This window comes from Trichoplusia ni, chromosome 11, assembly GCF_003590095.1.
Source record: "Trichoplusia ni isolate ovarian cell line Hi5 chromosome 11, tn1, whole genome shotgun sequence".
Lineage (NCBI taxonomy): Eukaryota > Metazoa > Arthropoda > Insecta > Lepidoptera > Noctuidae > Trichoplusia > Trichoplusia ni.
In genome coordinates this window covers 11,675,867-11,697,264 of record NC_039488.1, presented here as the reverse complement: position 1 = coordinate 11,697,264, position 21,398 = coordinate 11,675,867, and positions in this window count along the sequence as shown.

The following is a 21,398-nucleotide window of genomic DNA, read 5'->3' as shown; positions in this document are numbered from 1 at the left end:
TACGTATTTACAAAACACGTTTTTGTCTTTACCCGGGGGAAATACAGGTGTAATGATGATACTAGGTAGTCTTATATTAGGCCAGACTATGGTACATATACATACGTTTATACTAGCTAATACTAGGCATATTAATGTGAGTGAATATAATATTAGTAAATATATTTGTGTGTCAGTTTTGCTCTATTTTTTTTTAATAGTACCTTCAGGAACAGATGTTACCGCAATAAGATTTACTAAATAATTTTATTCCTTAGTGATATGAATAGTGTGTTATTAACTGTTCATTACTTCAAACTACTCTTTGATTCTTGAGTCCATTTTTTACTTAATAACGCAAAAATAACTTTGTTTTTGTTTTATTGCTGAAACTAATTTACGAGTAAAGAGGACAAAATATTTTTAGAATATTTACTCTTAATTTTGGACATAAAATGTTTGTTTAATAACAATATTCCAGACATTTTTTTTATAAGATATTATGGGTGATTTTGTATTTGTGCGTCATTGAAGAAGCTCAATCATAAAATATAATCATTATGACATAACTAGTTGATATATGATAGGTATAGGTAGTCGGAGACCATGCTAAAATATTTTTTCTACAAAAGTTATAAATTTTTATTCCAAGCCCTGACTTAGAAAAAAACTATTTCTATTGTTTACTGTGAAGTATTGTGCCAGTCCAGTCTGTCACCTGAAGTAACATCTTTATTCTGTCGCCATATTGTGTAAATATCAACTACAATTTAATAATTAAACAATAATAAATATTGCAATGTGTACGTGAGGTATCACTACGCGTACTAACTATTAGTAACCTCTGGCTTGAGTCTGACTCATCGGCCTTCGCAGAATAAAAAAGGATTTGCATAATTTATTTTTAATTTTACTGTTCTTTTTTCGAACAGCTTGTGACGTGTTATTTATTATGCAGTTTTGGAATGACCTTGTGATTATTATAATAAACTGTATGTGAAAGAAAGTACGTACATTGCACGTCAAACGTAAGTGTAAAGTATGAAAATCGACTTTAGTGCCTCCGCATACGATTGATTTTCAAGTGAATGTACGTATTAGTATTGTATATAGAGCCTATCATACGTTGAAGATAAAATTCAGTCTAATACTGGATGGGGTAAGTTTCTCGGTTTTCAAATACTGAGTCGGTGTAAAGAATATTATTGTTGATTAATTTTCTGTATTTTTCTTTAAGCCCATCTGTGGGATTCTCAGTTTACCACGTTTACATGACTCACCATGTTTGATGATAAACATCAAATTAAACCTTGTGCCCCTTTTTGGGGACCCATCACCACATCTCAGTGCCAGTGCAAAGTCCGCGGAGGACCGCCTTAATAACATAACGATTTGTACCTTAGGCATTGCATAAGCAATTATAATCCTTTTATCACCTACCCTTTTAAAATTACCCCAGTTAAAAATAGGAATTACAGACTCACTTGATTCCCTATCCAAAAAGAATACTCCTCCTAAGGGTTAACCATAAACGTTATTATTGTTCAGTTTATCCTCCGCTTTGCTGTGAAAGTCCGAAAATTCTCGGTTTTTCTCCTGAGACAAAACCTATATTTCGAGGCCTTTTGATAAAAGAACTTGGTACGAAAATATCTGGAACATTGGTCGTTGAATCCCTTGTGAGATGTATAAGGAACATACTCCTACCATCTGACGATGTTTGCCGAAATATACATGAAACGCAGTGGGATATAGAATACCCACAGTGAAACCACTATATTGGTTTTGAAGGATATTTAGCTGATCCGATGAATTTCCTCAGTACTTTTTTAATCTAAACCATCCACCGAAAAGCATACATAAAATCAGCATTGAAATAGGAAAAAATCAGACTTACAAACTATATTATTGACGACCTCCGTGGTCGAGTGGCGTACGTACCGGTTTCAAGGTGTCGCTAGCTCTGAGGTCCCGGGTTCGATCCCCGGTCGGGTCAAACTAAAAATTCACATTTCTACATTGTCTCGGGTCTGGGTGTTTGTGGTACCTTCGTTGTATCTGAATTCCATAACACAAGTGCTTTAGTAACTTACTTTGGGTTCAGAACAATGTATGTGATGTTGTCCGCATTTATTTATTTATATTATACGTACATATTAAGACTTCAATAGAACCAAATACATAGAAAGTAAAGTCCTACCATTTAAAGGTACAGGTATTAGGTACTCCACTTATTAAGTTTACTAAGTGCTTTGTAATGGAGTTTATTTCTGGCTAAATTGTTACAAATTTACCTACGATCATTATTGTAAAAGGAACTGTTATTACACCGACTGATGACGTCATTGAGATAGTACATTTTATTTGATTATGTAGGTTTGTAAACGATTCGTACCTTGCTTATAAATGTAACACTTCTTTTTGCATCTGTTCTCATATAGAGCAGTTTTCATCACCACGCTTGCTTTTGGCGATTTCTAGAGGTAATGAGTATCTAATGAAATGTTTCCGTACAATATTTATTTTTCCCAGGTTTTTATACACTCACTATTCTCGTTTGTCGTTCCAGTTGGATTTTTGCAACTCAATTTTAGGCACTTCCCGATAAGCTATCAGGCTGAAATTTTCAGGGTAGCTTCAAACCTGATGACAATGCAATTTAAAAGTATAAAAACGGCTGGACCGATTTTGATAAAATTTGAATGGAATTTGAACATTTAAAAACGTGGGCTTTAGATTTTTTTTAATTTACTAATTACTAGTCCTTTTACAAAAGAGCTGAGAAGCTATGACATTTATTTCCAAAAAGTACACAACATTCGATAACGTTGCTTGGCTTGGAAAAAATATACTTTATACTGACACTGACGGACTGACACAGACCTGCGATTTTGCGACTAGGCTGTCATATCTGTTTATTTATAACTTGTATGTCATTTAGGAACAGAAACGGTAAATTAACAGATTGGGGTACCGTCTTGACCCTTAAACACCAATATCACCCCTTCGTAAACCAACATAGTTTCCAATCCCATGGGAATAATAGCCAATGTTGCAAAATTAACAACATAACATCACCAACTTTAAATGCCCCTCTGTTGGGCACATGCCTCTATACAAGGAAGACACCACACACCATACTTGCTCATTGTCAGTCTTCGGAAACCTGGTATCTTCGACCTTTACTATGTTCGCTTCGGCCGTTTTTCAGAGGTGTCTTACAAAAATTAAGAATGAACAATCTGGTAATGTAATATCGGTCCTTAAAGTGTTTATAAGGTTCAAACTTACCTTATAAAAGGGTTCATTTTTTATTTGTAGAGCGTCTAGTACCGGATAAGATACCAATACAACCACCGAAAATGAGGATTTCAATATATTTTTAAAATTTAAACATTTTCTCTGGATGCGATACGCTTCTATAAGTCCTAATCATGATTCAAACTGTAATGTCGCAAAGAATATTGATTGCATCCAAATTGCCCTTTGTTCATCATAGATGCAGAGCTCGTTATGCAAATTGTTGTCGAAATTGTAAATGTATCGTGCATACATTTTTATTCGATTATTTTCGGTTTTTATTTGGTATTTGTGGTTGATGGTTGTTTTTAATGCTATTTCTTTACTGCTATTAAAATTTAACTACATTTTTTGTGTATCTTTGTGACTCTTACAGAGACATTTCTAGCTGTAAATATGAGTAACTATTCATAATTATTGCTTCTAAATAAACTTGATAATAAAACCTCATTTTATGCGTTATCAAGGGCAAATGCCGTAAAGGGTATATTGTATTATCCCTTAAATATATTATGGTAACGAAAATGATAATAATCTTTGTATAAGATTAACCAACACAACAAAAGAAAGAATTAAAAGGTATAAATTTGAGAGCCTTATTTTTTTGGAGTCGGTAAAAGAGCAACGTAATAATCACAGAATTGAAGAGGCTTCGTACCGAGGCTTTGAGACGAATTCATTGCTACACGACAAAGCTTTCATGATTACGTTCTGCACCTGTATTATGAGAACTTCAACCAAGACTCTTGCCATTGAAAGAGCGAGATAGCGCGCTACATAACTGATAACTCTCTCTCGCTTCCACAACGGTAATGTATTTATTTTATGAGCTTCTGTTACAAGGTCTGTTCATCTTATAATAAACTGAAGCCAATCTTTTTAAACCCGAGTTCAACTGAACCCACTCGATGTTTATCTTATTCGATTAGTCTTTCTCGGATTTTTACTCGATACGTCACAGCTTAAATCTTATTGATGTCATGTTTAATGCGTATATTTGGTAAGCTCTTCTTTTTGTTATGGAATAACTAGTAACAAATTATTTGGGTCTGTAATGTGAAGGTAGGTAACATTACAAACGTAAGACGTGAACTTTGGAAACTTGAAAATCAAGTATTAGGAAACTCAAAAATGTCATTTCGATATTGTAAGCAAACTATTATAAAATTTCCCTTTAGCATTCTTCCTCTAAATGTTTAAAGAGTATCTCTATGATGTCTAATGAAGTTTACACGGACAAAAACAAAAGACAAATGAAATCATATCGGTACACACGCCTTAGTTACCACACTCTATTCTTACGTTATCACGAATGTAACAAAAACGATCGCATTATTCTACTTTTTCGCGATTTGATACAGATCTCTACCACAACTTCGTAAAGTATTACTGTCGCAGTTGCATAAAAGGGACAGCGCGCTACGCTTGTAGTGTGCCATCTCGCTTCCGCGTTTGCCACAGAGTTTATGAGGTGCTGTACGTGAAACCCGCGGTGTATATTTTGTTTCGCACGAGCCAATCAACACGGCAAACAGTACGACCAGAACAAATATTTTTATTCGTGTAGCCAGCCTCTGGGTTATAGCTTAACAGGCTATTTATTTGAGAAGGTTCAGAAAAAAAATGGTTAGCATCTTTTTGAGTCATATCCTAAGGATTTTTCAGCATGCTACCGAAGAAGCTAAGCTAAATATTTGCTTATTATGGTAAATTTGAAATTTCTACTGAGCCGTGTTTGCCGCCATTAGCTCGTGTTGAGGTCACCACGAAGAACGAGATTTAGTTCTAGTTAAAAATTGTAGTTAAAAAAAGGATTAAATATTTCTGGTCACAAATATTCACCGAGTTCTTTTTGCGATTTATTGTATGACGCACATGCAAACAATTCAATAGACCCACTTATGTGGTGCTGTTTTTTTGTCTATTGTTAATATATTGTTCTTAATAACAAGTCCCATGCACTCTATAAATGTTGAATGTTCATTTCTATTTCCTCGATGCAGGAAGTGTCGGCTTCCTTGTGTTTCGATCTTTCTTGAGGTTATACAACTTTTCATTTATTGCATTTTCATTGTAATTTATGTGTATCATAAAGACTGCCTGCTCTTAAATTTAATCTTAATCAAAGAAAAAATCCTTTATTGTTAAAGGCTTTTTTCTTCGAATGATTTCAGAATGGTTGACCATAAAGTAATTCATTCTTGACAAACCATTACCTAAAAAAAAACGTTAAAAAGTAAAAACTGTGACAAGATAAAGACTCGAACAATTAATTGTAACGAAACGTCTTTTATCTATATATACTAATATATAAAGCTGAAGAGTTTGTTTGTTTGTTTGAACGCGCTAATCTCAAGAACTACTGGTCCAAATAGTAAAATTATTTTTGTGTTGAATGGACCATTCATCGAGGAAGGCTTTAGGCTATAAACCATCACGCTGCGACTAATAGGAGCGAAGATACAATGGAAAATGTGAAAAAAACAGGGCGGGTATAAATCATAACTTATATCTTCTACCCACGGGGACGAAGTCGCGGGCAACAGCTAGTTCTTTATATTTTTAATTCGAGTTGTCAGTTTTTAGTTATAATACCAGCTTCATGACCTGATGCTGTGGTACAACTATACCAATTTTCCATTTCTGATAAGATTGAAATCGTTTCCTTAACTTGAATTTTAAAACATATCCTGAACAATGCATGTTAACCACATACCCAAAGGTCTTAGAAAACAAAAGTTTTTTTACATTTTTTTGTAGGTATGTGTAAGTCTTTGAACAAAGGCGTTTATGTAGGGTATATTCTACGTTTTATTTTTTTAGTGAGGCAAGCAACGCGTCACGCATTCATCACGGTAAATTCAAAATACTACATGCCTGGTAACAAAGCGTTGAATGTTAGAATAATTTATTCCAATCTTGTGTTTTTCCTCCTTTCGACGAAATTATTCTGAAATTCCTTGAGATATTCAGCGTTTCATGAGTTTGAATGACGTCGTAGAATTAACTGTTTGTTTTTATTTTAGTTGTGAAGGATTTTGTGGGGAGTGTGACCTTTTTACTTTCGTTATTGGTTGTTATGAATTTTCTTATCACCTTTATAGGATTATATTCCCGAAGAGAAAAATTGGAACCCTATCACTATGGCTCTTCTGTCTTTCCGTATGTAACCAGGCTGAATCTCGTGAACCGAAATAGCTAGATGGTTAAATGTTTTTAGACGACGCTTTTCTGTTGCTGCTATAAAAAGAAATAAAGTTAAGAAACAAGTACACAGTCACTTGGATGGGTTACCAATTAATTTGAAATTTGGTATTCTTGAGCCTATATGTAAGGGACCCTCAGTTACGTGAGTTTGACTCGTAGGTACTTCACCAGTTTTTCAACAACTACCAAGTCGTTACTTGTCATCCATGAAAGCTAGTAGGTGCATAGATATAAACGTAGTTTTATATCATAATTGGTTCATCGATCAACAGTTAACTTTCGTGGTAGCTGATACCAATCAACTAACCACTATATGGCTGACGTTTATGCTCTATTTAACCAACACCAGTTATTTTGAAGATTGCGCTTTTATAGTTATTGCTAGTGCTTCTATTTTCTCGGATAAATGCAAAACTTTCTAGTTTAAATTCAGTAATTTAAAAACAAATATGAATACAACCAGGGATCACGATTTTTATTTGATCGGTATTGCTATCTAGCTTATCTAAGTTAAGTATCAGCGATCATTTTGCGATTTCAATGCCAAAATAAAATTCATACAATAAAATAATTTTGAAAATTGACTTCACTGGTGTAACAGGCCTCTTACCACACATTACAGTTCACTGCGGGTTCCAATATTTGAAGTTTCCGCCATGATATTTTCTTTCACCTGTTTTCAGTGGTGTCTTTGAATTAATATAATATACTATAATATAATGTTGGACAATATTCGCACAACGCCATCTAGTCTAAAATTAAGCAGAGCTTGTGTTATGAGTACTAGACAACTGATAAACATACTTATATAGTTCTAAATACATACATATTATAGATAAATTACACCCAGACACAGAACAAATGATCGTGCTCATCACACAAACATTTGTCCTGGGTGGGAATCGAACCCACGTACTCCGGTATAGCAGTCAGGGTCACTAACTAGACCAACAGGCCAGTCAAACAACAATTATTAAGAATTTTCATAAATAAAATAAACTTTAAACACTAACTGAATTATGTGTGGATGTGTGTACGCTTTGAACATGGATGATGACTGGTTATAAAAATAAAAATGTATTTAGTCCTTCAGTTAAAAATATTTGACACGTATTTTTAATAGCTTTCCCTGAATAACAAAAAATGACAGAGATCTAACGCTTTAAAGTTTATTTAAATAAAAAAATATAAATACACAATCGATTCGTCGTTTGATCTAACTATGTTTGCAAGATTTTTGAGGCTGCAAAAAAAATACTGACATACACGGCTTTAGTAAATTCCCTAACCTAGCTATACAAATTAAGGTAATCCATATACTACTCTACTATTCCACCATAACCGTTGACTGCCTACCATCAACACCGCTTTGTGAAAAGCAAGTCATTAATTAGCCGACGCGATAGGCAATTAATATAATTACGTCAAGATAACAGCGTTTAACGTAATGAATGTACGCCAGGCTGATTGACTAATGTGTTAGTAAGATCGAGATAGTGCCGCGATCGGTGTTCAGATATCAGCGGATTTGATAGCATCCTGTATAAGAGATAAGTTGTATGATCTATAACCCGATGTTGGCAGATTTAAGAAAATGTTTGTCTTATTTTCCTTTAAAAATTAACTCACTTTTCATTACCTCATTTAAAGGATTTTGAAATAGGATGTTTGAAAATCTGAGCAAATAAATTATATCGTAGTATCGTTACATAATGTTATTCTTATAAAAAGAACCGGCTCGAAAGATTACTTGTGCACATGACAACTGTTAATTTCAAAGTTAGGTCATGTTTCGAAATTATACGATGGAGAATTAACAAAAATATTGTGATCAACTGCCGTGCAACTTTGCCATGCCAATGATAAAAGAATCTGATTTCCAAAAAAACATCATTTCAAGAAGACTTAACAGGTCAAATAAACCTTAAAATTACTTTCTAAACATTAAAATATAAGAATGCTGAGCTTTATTATTACGACTGGCAATAAACTCTAGGCTGTAACGCAGTAAGACATGGCAATATACTCGTAAAGTAAAATGGCTACCACAATCATTGCATTTACAGATACAGCCTCCAAATGTTTAATAGCTCCTTTTTATTTTAATGCTTTGTAGATAAGTCCAATAATTTCAGTACTAATGCTAGTTTTTTGAGGTTAGGTTGGAGTGCCGTTCCCAAATTTCGTAGACCTGTTACCACCATAAACTTATGTTGGAATTGTGGAAGCGAGACGCTGATATACGCCGTATAGAGCGTCATCTCGGTGAACTACATAATTTGGCTTTGGTTTGTGGTGATTTGTCTTTCTATTGTTGAAACGAACGGAAAATGTAATAACTGAAATGAATAATTTAAAAAAACTTATTTGTTTATTACATTATGATATGTTTTTATACTCACTACTACTACTACTTAAATAAGGACTCGCATCCAAATATCATTGCTCGTCCCTCCATCAATAAACATGACATGAACTTATATTTCACAATATTTTTCTAATTGTATCCTCAAACTTTCGCTTCTATAAAAACATATCAATCAAAATACTCGTAATATCAACGTTTTAGGCAAACAGTTGATATGTCACAGATATCCAGATATCTGTAGCGACACAAAAGCTATGATAGTGCGAAACCATGTACCAGCACATTAGAACTTGTGCAAACAAAAATACACTTTGTGACGCCAAACCATCGAACACCGAAGTAGGAGGAAGTGGTTAAATCTCCGCGCGTGTGTGATGACCACTTTTAGCTAGTCTATTCTAAAATTCAAATTAATTCAAAAATTCTCATGACTATAAACTTGTTTAAAGTATAGACTAATATTTTCTTAATAAGCTGCCTAATTCTTGTCATAGACTTATGCATGCGAGTTTGAAGAACCAGATACTTCTACGGTATTGTAGAGGCACTTCCTTCAACTAGTTTAGATGTTCTATGGACCAGACACTTGGAATTAGATTGTGGGACTATATTTGTGTAGACGCTACTTTGGGTCCTATATCGATACACAGAAAGCTCATTTGCAAATAAAGGATTAATTATATGTACATACCGTACCATAATATACGATAATAAACATCTTGAAAACTGAATTTGCGACATTTACTGAAATCTGGAGGCATAAATATGGTGTGACGAACATAGTTTTTAACCTACTTTAAAAAGGATGAGGTTCTCAATTCGTCTGTATTGTATTTATTTTCATAACATCTGAACATAAAATTGGGACAAATACTATACTATGCGTGAATCCAGGTTATCAACTATCTGTGTACAATGTTTTCGTTTTATCTAAATCCGTTTAGTAGTTTTTGCGTGACAAAGTAACAAACACCCATATATCCAACCACATACTCGTAAAAAATTTCGCGTTTATAAAATTGGTAGGATTCATGATATACTTACACAACAACAATTCCTAATTAATTAAGACCAGAACCTGTTACGTGTGATTGGATTAATTATCTTGCATTAATGCCCTCCTCGCGTTACATCTCTTATTTCTCCACTAATAAAATAGATGTCGGATTGTTTGTTCCGACCTGTCACCGTCCGTTGTCATTCTATCCTCAAGTAATTAAGGGGCGTCAGATTAATTATCGCAGTTCACTTAAAAAGATAAATTAGCCTTTTCATTGGTTGCAAGTCTTTGTTATATTTTGCTGGATGATTAACGGAGATTGTTTCGCTTTGTGTCAGTTTTTGGTGCAGTAAGATTTTATGGTAATAAAATTAATGGCTTGCGTACCCAAAGCTGAAAACGGAACTCGGTTACAAAGGCATCTGTCCGTCTGTCGCTATTCTGTATCTCACGAACTGTGCTAGCTTAAAAGTTGATATTCTCACGAAAAATATTTGCTTTAGCTTTTTAAAAAATGTAATATATGTATAACCAATGTTTTGTGCAAACTTGTTTTTTTTTGCCTGTTTTGACTAATTCGTCTGGTACGAGTCACACATTTGACCATTTTTTTACTCTTGACTAACTTCTCTTTCTAAATTGAAAGAAGATTTCTTCTAGATAATTATTAAAATAAAAACCTCGTAAATATTTGCTAAACTCAGTGTGAATTCAAAAGAAATATCACAGCAAACGTAGATAGGTGAAACACAAAACGACCCCTTACAAAATTTTGTAGGCTATAACTATTTCGCTGGCTTCCAAGTAAAATAAAACCTCCACCAGTTTCGTCTAGAGAGCAACAAGGAACCTATTTCTTTTATCTTTTCCTATTTTAGGAGCCCTAACAATAGTAGAGAACAGCAATATCCTGGCAACACAATTTTCATTATTACGGGTCTAACTGGCAACACCGAGGAAATTGGATGCTCCTTTATGGAATCTTGATTGATCTTATACGACTTCAAAAAATGGAACGTTCTTAATTATATTAAAGGCGTATTGATAGATTAGGTAGACGAAGGGATATGAATCACGAAAATGGACTTTATTGCTTTGTAATAAAGGCACTGTGTAACATAATGATAAAAGCTTGATTTGTACGTAAAATTGTACTTACGGGAAATTAATTTCGTAGAGCAATGGTGTTGCTCATTTAGAATAAATTTTGCGACTGCCAATAAGCTTTAAGGGTGTCCAGTGATACTGGTAATTTAAAGCACTTACATTTTTTTACTAAATTCTACTTAAGTATAGAAATAAACAAAAACCTACAACATGATGCAAATAAAAAGGTTTTTAGGTCTTTTTTACAGATCGATTTTAGTTAATAAGAATAATTTTATAAAACTTGAATAACTTAAACAAAATGAAGAAATTTAAAATTTCTGATGACGTCACTAGCCCCACGTCACTTCAGTAAGTTACATTATGTGTCTACGCGTTCTTATTCGTATTTTATTGATTTAAAAATAAAAATACGTAACTATTTTTTAGATCTCTAGATAACGGACTATTTAGTATTTACATTTCTTTTGTCAAATTCCAAACTCTGGGGTCAGATCACAAAAAATACCCTTAAATTCAGTTATTTTTAATCAAAACCTTATATTTGTCCAACGGTCTAGAATGCAATCTTACTTGAAAATGTTATTCTGAGTTTTATGAAAAACAAAATTGAGTTTTCAAATATAAATGACTGTTTTGTTTGCGAGGGTTTTTCATTTGTAATTGTCTTTTGACAACTTTTTGACATTTATTTGATGCCTAATGATGAAGTATGTAATTATGTAAACTTTTTTTAGTATAAAAAGTGTTTTTTTAAAGAGAGGATCTATTTTGGGAAAGATTTTTAATAAAGTTCCTTAACGATTATTGGAAAGGTTCACAAAACTGTAATTTATGGGATCCTAACCGTTCTATGTAATTTCATTTCCATTTTTAAATGACTTCAATTTTTTTATTTAAACATAATGTAACCCTTCCTTTTTTTTCGCACACCATACATGGGAGAATACCTTGTGAAATTATAAATAATATTGAATTTATTTTTCTTTCAAATTTAAGTAGTGTGCAAAGACTTATTCATATTATGAAAAAATCTTCTTTAGGTACATGGAAATCAAAAAGTTTATTTTTACAAAGTGTGCTTGGAGGATCGACTTTTCTTCGCCAATGGACGAGTTGTCGCTTCCTTTTCTAGTTTTCCCTCTTTTCTATAAATAGCTTGCAGAGGCGGACAGAGATGGACTGAGTCCCGCAGACACAGCAGTGCGATCCTTTAAACAAACTTCATCCATCAAATAAACTGAAGCATTTTTTCTGAAAGAAACAAGGCTTTTTGGGAACAAGGATTAAGGGATTGCGCGATCTTTCTTGTTCCAACCTTTTTTGTCCCCTGTTGTTGGTGTATTTCTAGAGTTGCGTAAACCAAAGGGTAATTCGCAAACCTATTACTGACGTTTTTGTATCCGTCTGTTCTTTTGACTATCAGCAGACACGAGTCGATAGCTAGACGATTGAAATTTCACAGATTGCGTATTTGCTGTTCCCATTATTACAGCGAATACTAAATAAAGATCGAGGTATATTTGACTTGAGAGCAATTTTGTTTTTTGTATATTTGTTTTTTTCAGTCTACTTGGACGGAATCCTTAGTTTCACGAGGCTAACTCGCGCTTAAGCGGTTTCATTTACCTATGGAGAAGCAAGATAATGCGCAAAGGAAATTTGTGTTTTGGTGCTACAGTTGTCATATTGCCAGAAACTTTTAATACTTCAACCAGTGATACTGTTAGAAGCAGTAACTATTAATAGCCAATATTTTTTAACTTTTTCAGCCCAAGTTCTTGAGTTTCATATTAATATTGGAACTATTTTTCTATCCTTATCCATGATTTCTTTGTCGTGTATTTTTTATTGTTACTACATTAAAAATAACTAACCTTGGTAGAAAATTTAAATAGTCTTATCCCCACATTTCAAAGTCTAAACTTAGTAGACTTTACTATACAAATTGTTATCTTTCCAGCACATAAGTAAAGTTAAGCCGAAGGTCCGAGATTTGCGACTATTGTTTCAAGAGGTCTCGGTCCAGTGACTAAGAAGCAATTTAATCTTTCAGGCGCGGATTATGATCCTGTAGTTACTATATAATTCGAAGCCTCTTTATTTAGATAGACGACCTCTTTAGCGTGGCCTATTAGTTTAGGAAGTTATTTGTAAACTTTAATCGCACTCCGAGTGCATTAACTTATAAGCCGTTGTTTAGTCATTGTAGTAGTCATGAATAGTCTGCCCATCTACGTTTAATTTTGTCAATAAGGTCAAGGTCATGTGACTTAACGAAATGAATTGTCATTTACATACAAAATATGTCTGGAGAGGTTGTCTTAGTATGGACATTCTGATAATATTAAGTGTGGAGGTTGGCTAGGCAGTCAGTTTACTAGCCTTTTTAATTTGTCTGTGGCAATATTGATTTCAATCCCCGTACCAAATTTTGAACAGACTTCCAAAAAGCGGAGGTTCTCAAGTGAATTAGCTGTCATTTGGTCCCACACAAATATTATTAAGTTTGAAACGGTAGTTTTTTTAAGTCGGTTGTATTTTTTCTTCTCTTGTCACTTTGAACTTAAAGATAACTTAATACTCCATGTAGATGAGGGCGCACTCAAAATGAAATATCTTAAAAGAACGCTAGCAGAGACGCAGTCATAAGCTAGTATTCAACAAGACCCTTATTCGCATGATCATCTTTTCAATTCACATTTTCTATTCATTATAGAAACTCTCATTTTGTTTAATGACTTTCAACATTGTACCTACCCGTGTAATCCCTAATGGATCTTTAATATTTGATCGCTACGTTTTAGTGACCTAAACGAAACTTTAATATAAGGATAATGTTGATATTATGCTGATGTCATTATTTTAATTCAAGGGCTGTCTAAGGGTGGGATGATTTGCTTTTGTTTCTATGAGCAATCTTAAATTAAACAAAATATGATTGAAGTAGTTGTTGCCCGCGACTTCGTCCCCGTGAGTAGAAGATATAAGTTTTGATTTATACCTGCCCCGTTTTTTCACATTTTCCATTGTATCTTCGCTCCTATTAGTCGCAGCGTGATGGTTTATAGCCTAAATCCTTCCTCGATGAATGGTCTATTCAACACAAAAATATTTTTTCAATTTGGACCAGTAGTTTCTGAGATTAGCGCGTTCAAACAAACAAACAAACTCTTCAGCTTTATATATTAGTATAGATATGGAACTCTCCAAATCTTTTACTGTACTCGTTGGTGAGGAAGGACTGCCTCGGTGGTCGCGTATGTGACTGTTGGGTTCAAGATATTAGTTCGTTTGCAAATCCTAACCAAACAATTAATTTGTTTCTGTGATAGAAAACGTATATAGGATAGCTTAAGGTTAAGAAGTGTAGAGAAGACCTCACTTCTGTATTTTGAGTATCAAAAAAAAACCTTATACAAACGGCAAGAACAAGACAGCCGTTCTTCCTCCCTCCTAAACATTGCAGCTCTTAATTATAATCTATCATCTATTTACATGTGTAGGTAGGTACTATGGATATATATATGACTTAGTATCGAGTACATATCTACATCACACGTTAGTTTACATCAAGGCGTCGAATAATGTTTTTTTAAATACCTATGCGGTTTTATAAATATTATGAAATTAATTATTTTGTTTCACACGATATTGTCGACACGTGCTTATGGGACCGCTTTGCGGTTTTTGGTTCGCGATAATTTATTTAGACCGCAATTATTTTAACACGAGTATTTGTTATGACAGCAATTAAATGGATAGCTATTAAATAATTTCAGGCAAGTATTTATGTTAGAGAGCAGTCATTTTCAAATGATAAATTAAAGATTAACAGAACAGATTTGAATTTATAAAATCCTATTTTTGTTGAAGGCTTGTTCTTAAAGTTGTGACGAATATGGCCCGTGGGATTCAAATAATATTTCCATAACATCCTGTTAATAATAGAAGAATTAAGAAGAGTTAAGAATTTTACCCAAAAGGTAAAACAGACATTTAAGACTATTCGTAGGACTACCTTATGCGATGTCATCATTCATTGGCCTAGCCTTTTCCCAACTATGTTTTGATTGGCTACCAGTCAACAAGACGATGTATAAATATGAAAAAAAAAACTACTTTAAATTCACTTAACGGGAATTTTATTGTTAAAACATAGTTCACACTTATAAACGCTTCACATGCAAAACGATTATTCCCTTTTGTGTAAACACGAGCAACAATATCTTATCAACATCCCAGTTTCAGAGCCCCCTGGGGTCTGTGGAGGCTGTGCTCCTAATCTTCACACTTATTGTCCCTCGAGGGGAAATCTCAAACATGTAACGTATTTTTGGCAAATTACTTTCTTATCATGCAGGGACTGTGGACTGACCTACTTTGGGCATGTGAAGGTTCGTTTAAGTGAAAAGCTTGATAAAATTACATTAACAAACGAAATTAACATTTGTTGTTTTGGTGGAGTTATTATACAGGCGAGAATATTATTGTAAGTATTTCTGAAACCTTAAAATACTTTGTTAGATCATGACCAACAAGATCCCCAACAAGCCGATGCTACTTATATTATAAACGCAAAAACCACTGAACAGATTTAGACGAAACTTGCTGCACGCATAGTTTATAACCAGGAAAACATAGGATTATTTTATTTCCGATTTTATGTTCAAGAATTTGTTTATGGACGAAGTTTAAACTTGCAAATGTTCGATTCATTCGCAAGTTTAATACATACAAAACTGAATAATTTTTTTTACCTATAAAAATATATTGAAGAGAAGTTGAGTTAAGTAAATATGAAGTTTTTTTTTTTTCTATAGACAGGACATTTTGAGCCCATGGAACAAGAATAACGAAAAGAAGTCATCAGATCTGTAACTTAAAAATATTTAAAACGAAATACCTCCTTTTAATACGCCATTTTTAAAATAACATTACTGTTTCAGTGAAACAACTCCTTCATTTACAAAAAATGGTGTAATCTGTACGCCATAGTAACGGATTACGGCTCTTCGGGAAGGTGCGTGTAAGGTGATAAAGTGACTTTATTTATCACTGCGCCCCGACCCAGGTGTCGGCTGGAGTCAATCCACTCTCGTCATCAGAACCATTTTTATACGCCTTCAGATCTTTATGGGTGTGTAAAAATACCTCGTTTCAGAGTTACGGAGAATGGAGAAAATTTTCCGGGAAATTCTGAGTTATCTTCTGAGTGGTCTTGTGTTGACGCGAAATAGTTTCAGAATTGGTCAAAATATCTTTAAACCACATCCTTTTTGTAGTTTTGTTTTAAGTAGGTATATTATGTGTTGTATGTGGTAGTTAACATCAATCTTGAATTTAAAATGGTATTCCAGCCGACGACAAAGATTAGCAGTAGCTATGATAGTTCTAAAATTAGCTTACTTATTGAGACAGAGTAGAAGTAATATTCCATTCTCATAATATATAACCACCAAGAGTAATAATCAAGACTTAGCTAAAATAAAAACGGAACCATATTATGAACCATATTGTCCTGATGGACAGACATCGGACACTTCGTAATATGGTGCGCTTGATGGTGGTCCCTTGATCACCCTGGAGCTTGGCAACCTTTGGCAAGATCGTATAATTGATAGGTAATGAACTTATTTTGCGAATTTATATTTATTAAGCCTATTAGTCTAAAACACTTATTGTCGTGAGTCCGACTCGTACATAACTCCATGCATTAAAATATTCACGGGTTTCATTTTGTTACATATTTATCGCTATGTACATATATAAATTCACCTGATGACCGCATGATAACTAATTACCTGTAAGGCAAACCTAAAGTCATGGTCCAAACACAAGGCGAGGAGGAAATGCCCTTCATTTTCATTGGCGGCCATGTTTAGAATAATATTTGTAATTCGAACACGTTTTACCTATCGGACACGTTCAAATAAACTATTTGTTTCGACCAGTCTAATTTGAGCTGTGGATTCTTTTAAACTATTTTAGAGCGTGGGTCTTTTAACTGTCAAGTTATCTATCTTAATTCACTGTTTGCGTCTATTTTTAAATGTAAGCAAGGAATTCTGGCTTAAAGCAAAGAAGTATTTTTGTAACGTTTTTTGCTTATCGTAGTTTTCCTTGTCTTATTTTTTCAGAAAATATAATTATTTCTGGAATAAAATGACATTCCCAATATTTCTTGCTGGATTCATTAATGTCGCTTGGTTGTCAGGAAGTATTTATCTGCTCAACTAATAAAATCGACAACGTTATCTCAAGTGCGTAAATTGATATTTATTAGATAAGCAATAACTGGTGAGAAAAACAATAAAACGGTTCTAATAATGTGTTGCATTGCGTTTTTAGAAAGCATGCCTATCACTGAGAGTCACATATTATTGAAACAAATTCTAATAAAAAAGGGGAGTTCTGAGCAAGTATTTTTACACGGAGTAAAAAGTTTCGCTGCAAGTTGTACCTGTGAACTGCATCATTTTAATTTTTCGAGACGAGACTTCACCATATTATCAGCTCTTTGCCGTTTATACATCGCTTTTGAAGCTTAAAGTGGGAATATATTAACAAACTTGACGGTAAAAACATAATATTAGTATATTTTACTAATTAGTTCTCGTATAAACCTAAAGAATCTCAGTGAAGTCCATTTCAAAGATGGATGCAAAATGTGGCGCAGAGTTTTATAAAATATTTACTTCGTAAATCAAATTAGCTATTAGTGTGCAAGCGAAATAAAAATAAAGAGAAGTTGGGGCATAATTACACTTAAATCAGTTTCGTAGTTAAGAAAACTTCAACGAAAAGTTTTTCTTAACTGCAAGAGATTTATTAAGTTCAAAAGTTTTGAGAAAAATGAAATAAGATGGCACGAATATTCTGCGACCATTTTTTTTCTTACTTCATAGTTTGTAACGAGTTTTAATAATTGTTTAGGGATTATTTTAAAGGAATTTTGTAAGTTGTTCTTGCTTGAACGGGCCTTATTAATCGAAGAATAAGTTAAATAACAATTAAAAAAGTGTGAGCACTTTCTAATTTGTTTTTCATATCAAATAAAAAAGTACATAAAAAAGGAACCAAGACTTGTTTAAAGAATAAGGAATAAAAATACCAGAAAATGAACGTTCAGAATCTGGAATATAACCGTAGAATTTTTACAACTTTTGCAGTCAAAGACATCAGTGAGAAATGGGATCGTTAACCGAAAAGAAATGCGTAGAGGAAAAGAAATGCAATTCCTTGTGACTGGGGATTGGGCGGTAATGACATAGATGTGGTGGATATCAAATGCAGGCTATTAATTCGAGGCAGGGGCGTGAAAGTGGAGGGAAAGGGCCCTGAAAAACGAGACACTGTTTTATGATATTTTGTTTTACTTTTGTTTCTTCTTTATTGCTTGGTGTAAAGTCGAATGATTAATTTGGGTGTCGATTCGAAAAGCTTGTTCGAAATGTAATATTGAGCATGGATTTAGTTCTAGACTCTACGTATGCCTAGACAGTGCGTTTTAAATGATGCAACGGCTTATTCGCGTGTAGTACTAGGTGATGCGGTGACGGCTCATGATTAAGGACTCCGGTTGCGTCTGAAACTAGTTGGGTAATCCCGATAAAGTTGCTATAAAAATATCTAGACAGTATTTCCTATTACTTAAATGTTTACTGCCTGAACAGGAACATAAATAAATTAAAATATTTATCTTCAATTTAAATATCACCATAATTTTCGTGGCCCCAAAGCAAGGCGGCAAATAAATTGCGCACGCTGCATCTGACGCTAAAGAAAAAAACACCCTCCTTCAAGTAAAAATGATTTATAACATATTTATATCTCGTTTATTGCAGTTTAATCGCTTGGATTATGTTTCAATTTCTTTTGATTTATAACGACAGGCTAATGAGTGGGGAAAACGGTTTGAGTGGTTTTGAAACCTGGCTCTTCACAAGCCCTCTCTGATTTCAGGGGTCCTTTGGCTAACAGAAATCTTTTGTAAAACACTTAACATCAGCGCCGATATTCGCTAAGTATCTCAACGTGTTTTAGTTGGGTAACAGCTGTTTCCCACGACTTTGTCTGTTGGTTTTAAAAGCGTAAATTACTTTAAAGTTAAATGTTTTTCTGTTGGATATAATTACTGTTTTGCGTGACTCGTGCGTCATCTTTCTCAATACTATTTTCATTTTCCTCCGATTCCAATTCCGTATTTTGTCTGAAAGTAGCTTATACTGTCTTGTTCCAAGTGTCAATCGAATCAATTAAGAATACAGAAGGGCAGAAGATAAATCGATGGAGGAGTGTCCTTAAGGAGTCGGATTGATAGATGATGAACAATTAACAGATGCGATAAAAACTGTAATAATGGGAAATAAGAGCGAACAACGCAGCGTTAAGTCGAAAAATCTTTGAGGAATCAAACTTTTTACTTCTATCTAAGGTGCGTTAAACTTAACTGTATCTACTTATCAACAACTAGCTGTTGCCCGCAGCTTCGTTACCGTGGGTAGAAGAAGATATAAGTTATGATTTATACCCGTCCTGTTTTTTCTCACATTTTCCATTGTATCTTCGCTCCTATTAGTCGTAGCGTGATAGTTTAAAAAAGCCTTCCTCGATTAATGGTCTATTCAACACAAAAATATTTTTTCAATTTGGACCAGTAGTTCCTGAGATTAGCGCGTTCAAGCAAACAAACAAACTCTTCAGCTTTATATATTAGTATAGATATAGATTTCGTCGCTTCCTACAACCTCAGTTTCCAAGAAAAAAACAAATGACGTTACACATGTAATCTCAAGAGACAATTTCAGCCTCACAGGATCATATCACAAAATCATGACCCATAACGGAATGGTACTGCGAAAATAGGACGATATTTTTTGGAAACATCCCGCGTACCTATTTTTGTAGTATTCGCAATATGCTGAAGTTGGAATACAAATTGGGTGTAGGTTTATAAAGGGAGTGAAACAGTTGGGATCCGACCTGCGGGTCAAACTTTGAGACCCCTATTTTGTGATTCGAATGTAACATTTGAATTTGGGGTTTATTTGAATTTGGCAGATGATATGATCTTGATATTTTTTTTAGGTAAATTTGACACGTGAGTTACGATCGCTTTATGTATTTTGTACAGATTTATCCTCTTTAGTTTTGTTTATTTTTAGAACGGTTTACTCACACGTATTTATCGAGATTAACAAATATGAATCCGCTTCAACAATTATAATAATATTTTTATTAGTTAAGACGTGAAAAAAATGTATGTATGTAAAAAGACATTTTTCATAGCGAAAGCAAGTCATAATCAATCAATATTTTTTCAAGTTAGCCATGCGGGTTATTAAGTAGAAAATATTCTTTATTGTACATAAAATATGGCAGTATATCTGAAAACAACGTTAATAGGGGTACAAAATTAAATGCGGTCTTATCGCTTACACAAATATCTTTCAGACTCCCTTTCAAAATGAAGGTTACATTTGGTCCTATTTAGAACTTATTAAACAATATTATCGTCAGTTGAAATTGTGCTTCAACATGTAGATATAAGTTTAGTTTCATATTTCACTCCCGAAATGACAAAAAGGTAAACACAAGAGCAGTAACCGCTTTTAGAAACTTAAGCTCAAAATACATTTTCTAAATGTGTATACTATTTAAGGCAAACACTTTTAACACTATATACATCAGTAAATGTATCCAATACCTTCGTAAAATTAGCTTTATCATTCCCAGAGCACGAATTGTATGTAGGGACAGGTATTGTTACAATTTTATGCAAATCTTACGACTATTTTGTATGCTGTCGTATCCATTGCGTGCTATATTAAGACTGGTTGTAGAGTTGTTGAATGTTTACGGCAATGTAACTTGAAATGCTGACGTTGTGTTTTGTTTTGGGACGAAATTAATATAAGTTTTCTAATTATGAATGTGCGGGTTCGCCCTAATTGCTCCGTAGAACCGTCTTTCAACTTCGTTTATTGTGTTTTTATTTGAAATGTATTCTATATGTTAAATATATAGGGGATAAAATATGAGAACTTAGTAGCTTTTTAACACTGACTTACCAGGAGAGACGACGAAAACTTGGAGAACGACTGCCAGGAGGCTTCAATTAGTCTGGAGAAATGGGGGATCGAAGCAAAAGGTGCTATGGGGGGGGGGGGGTGTAGCATGGAGATGCTTTGGCTCCAAACAAAACGTCTTTATTAAAAATATTAATATTGTCTTCCTTATTAACCCTCGCGTTATTACTAAAACAGCTTAGTGCAGAAGACTCTTTTTAGGATTTTTTACATTTTAATATTATAATAATCCTACAAAAAAACTCCGCGTCACACAACGCCATTCCTGCATAAATATTATCAGAAGCATAGCTGAGTATAAATTGTGAGAAATGACCTGTCCATTCAATGAATACCCATTGAGCTT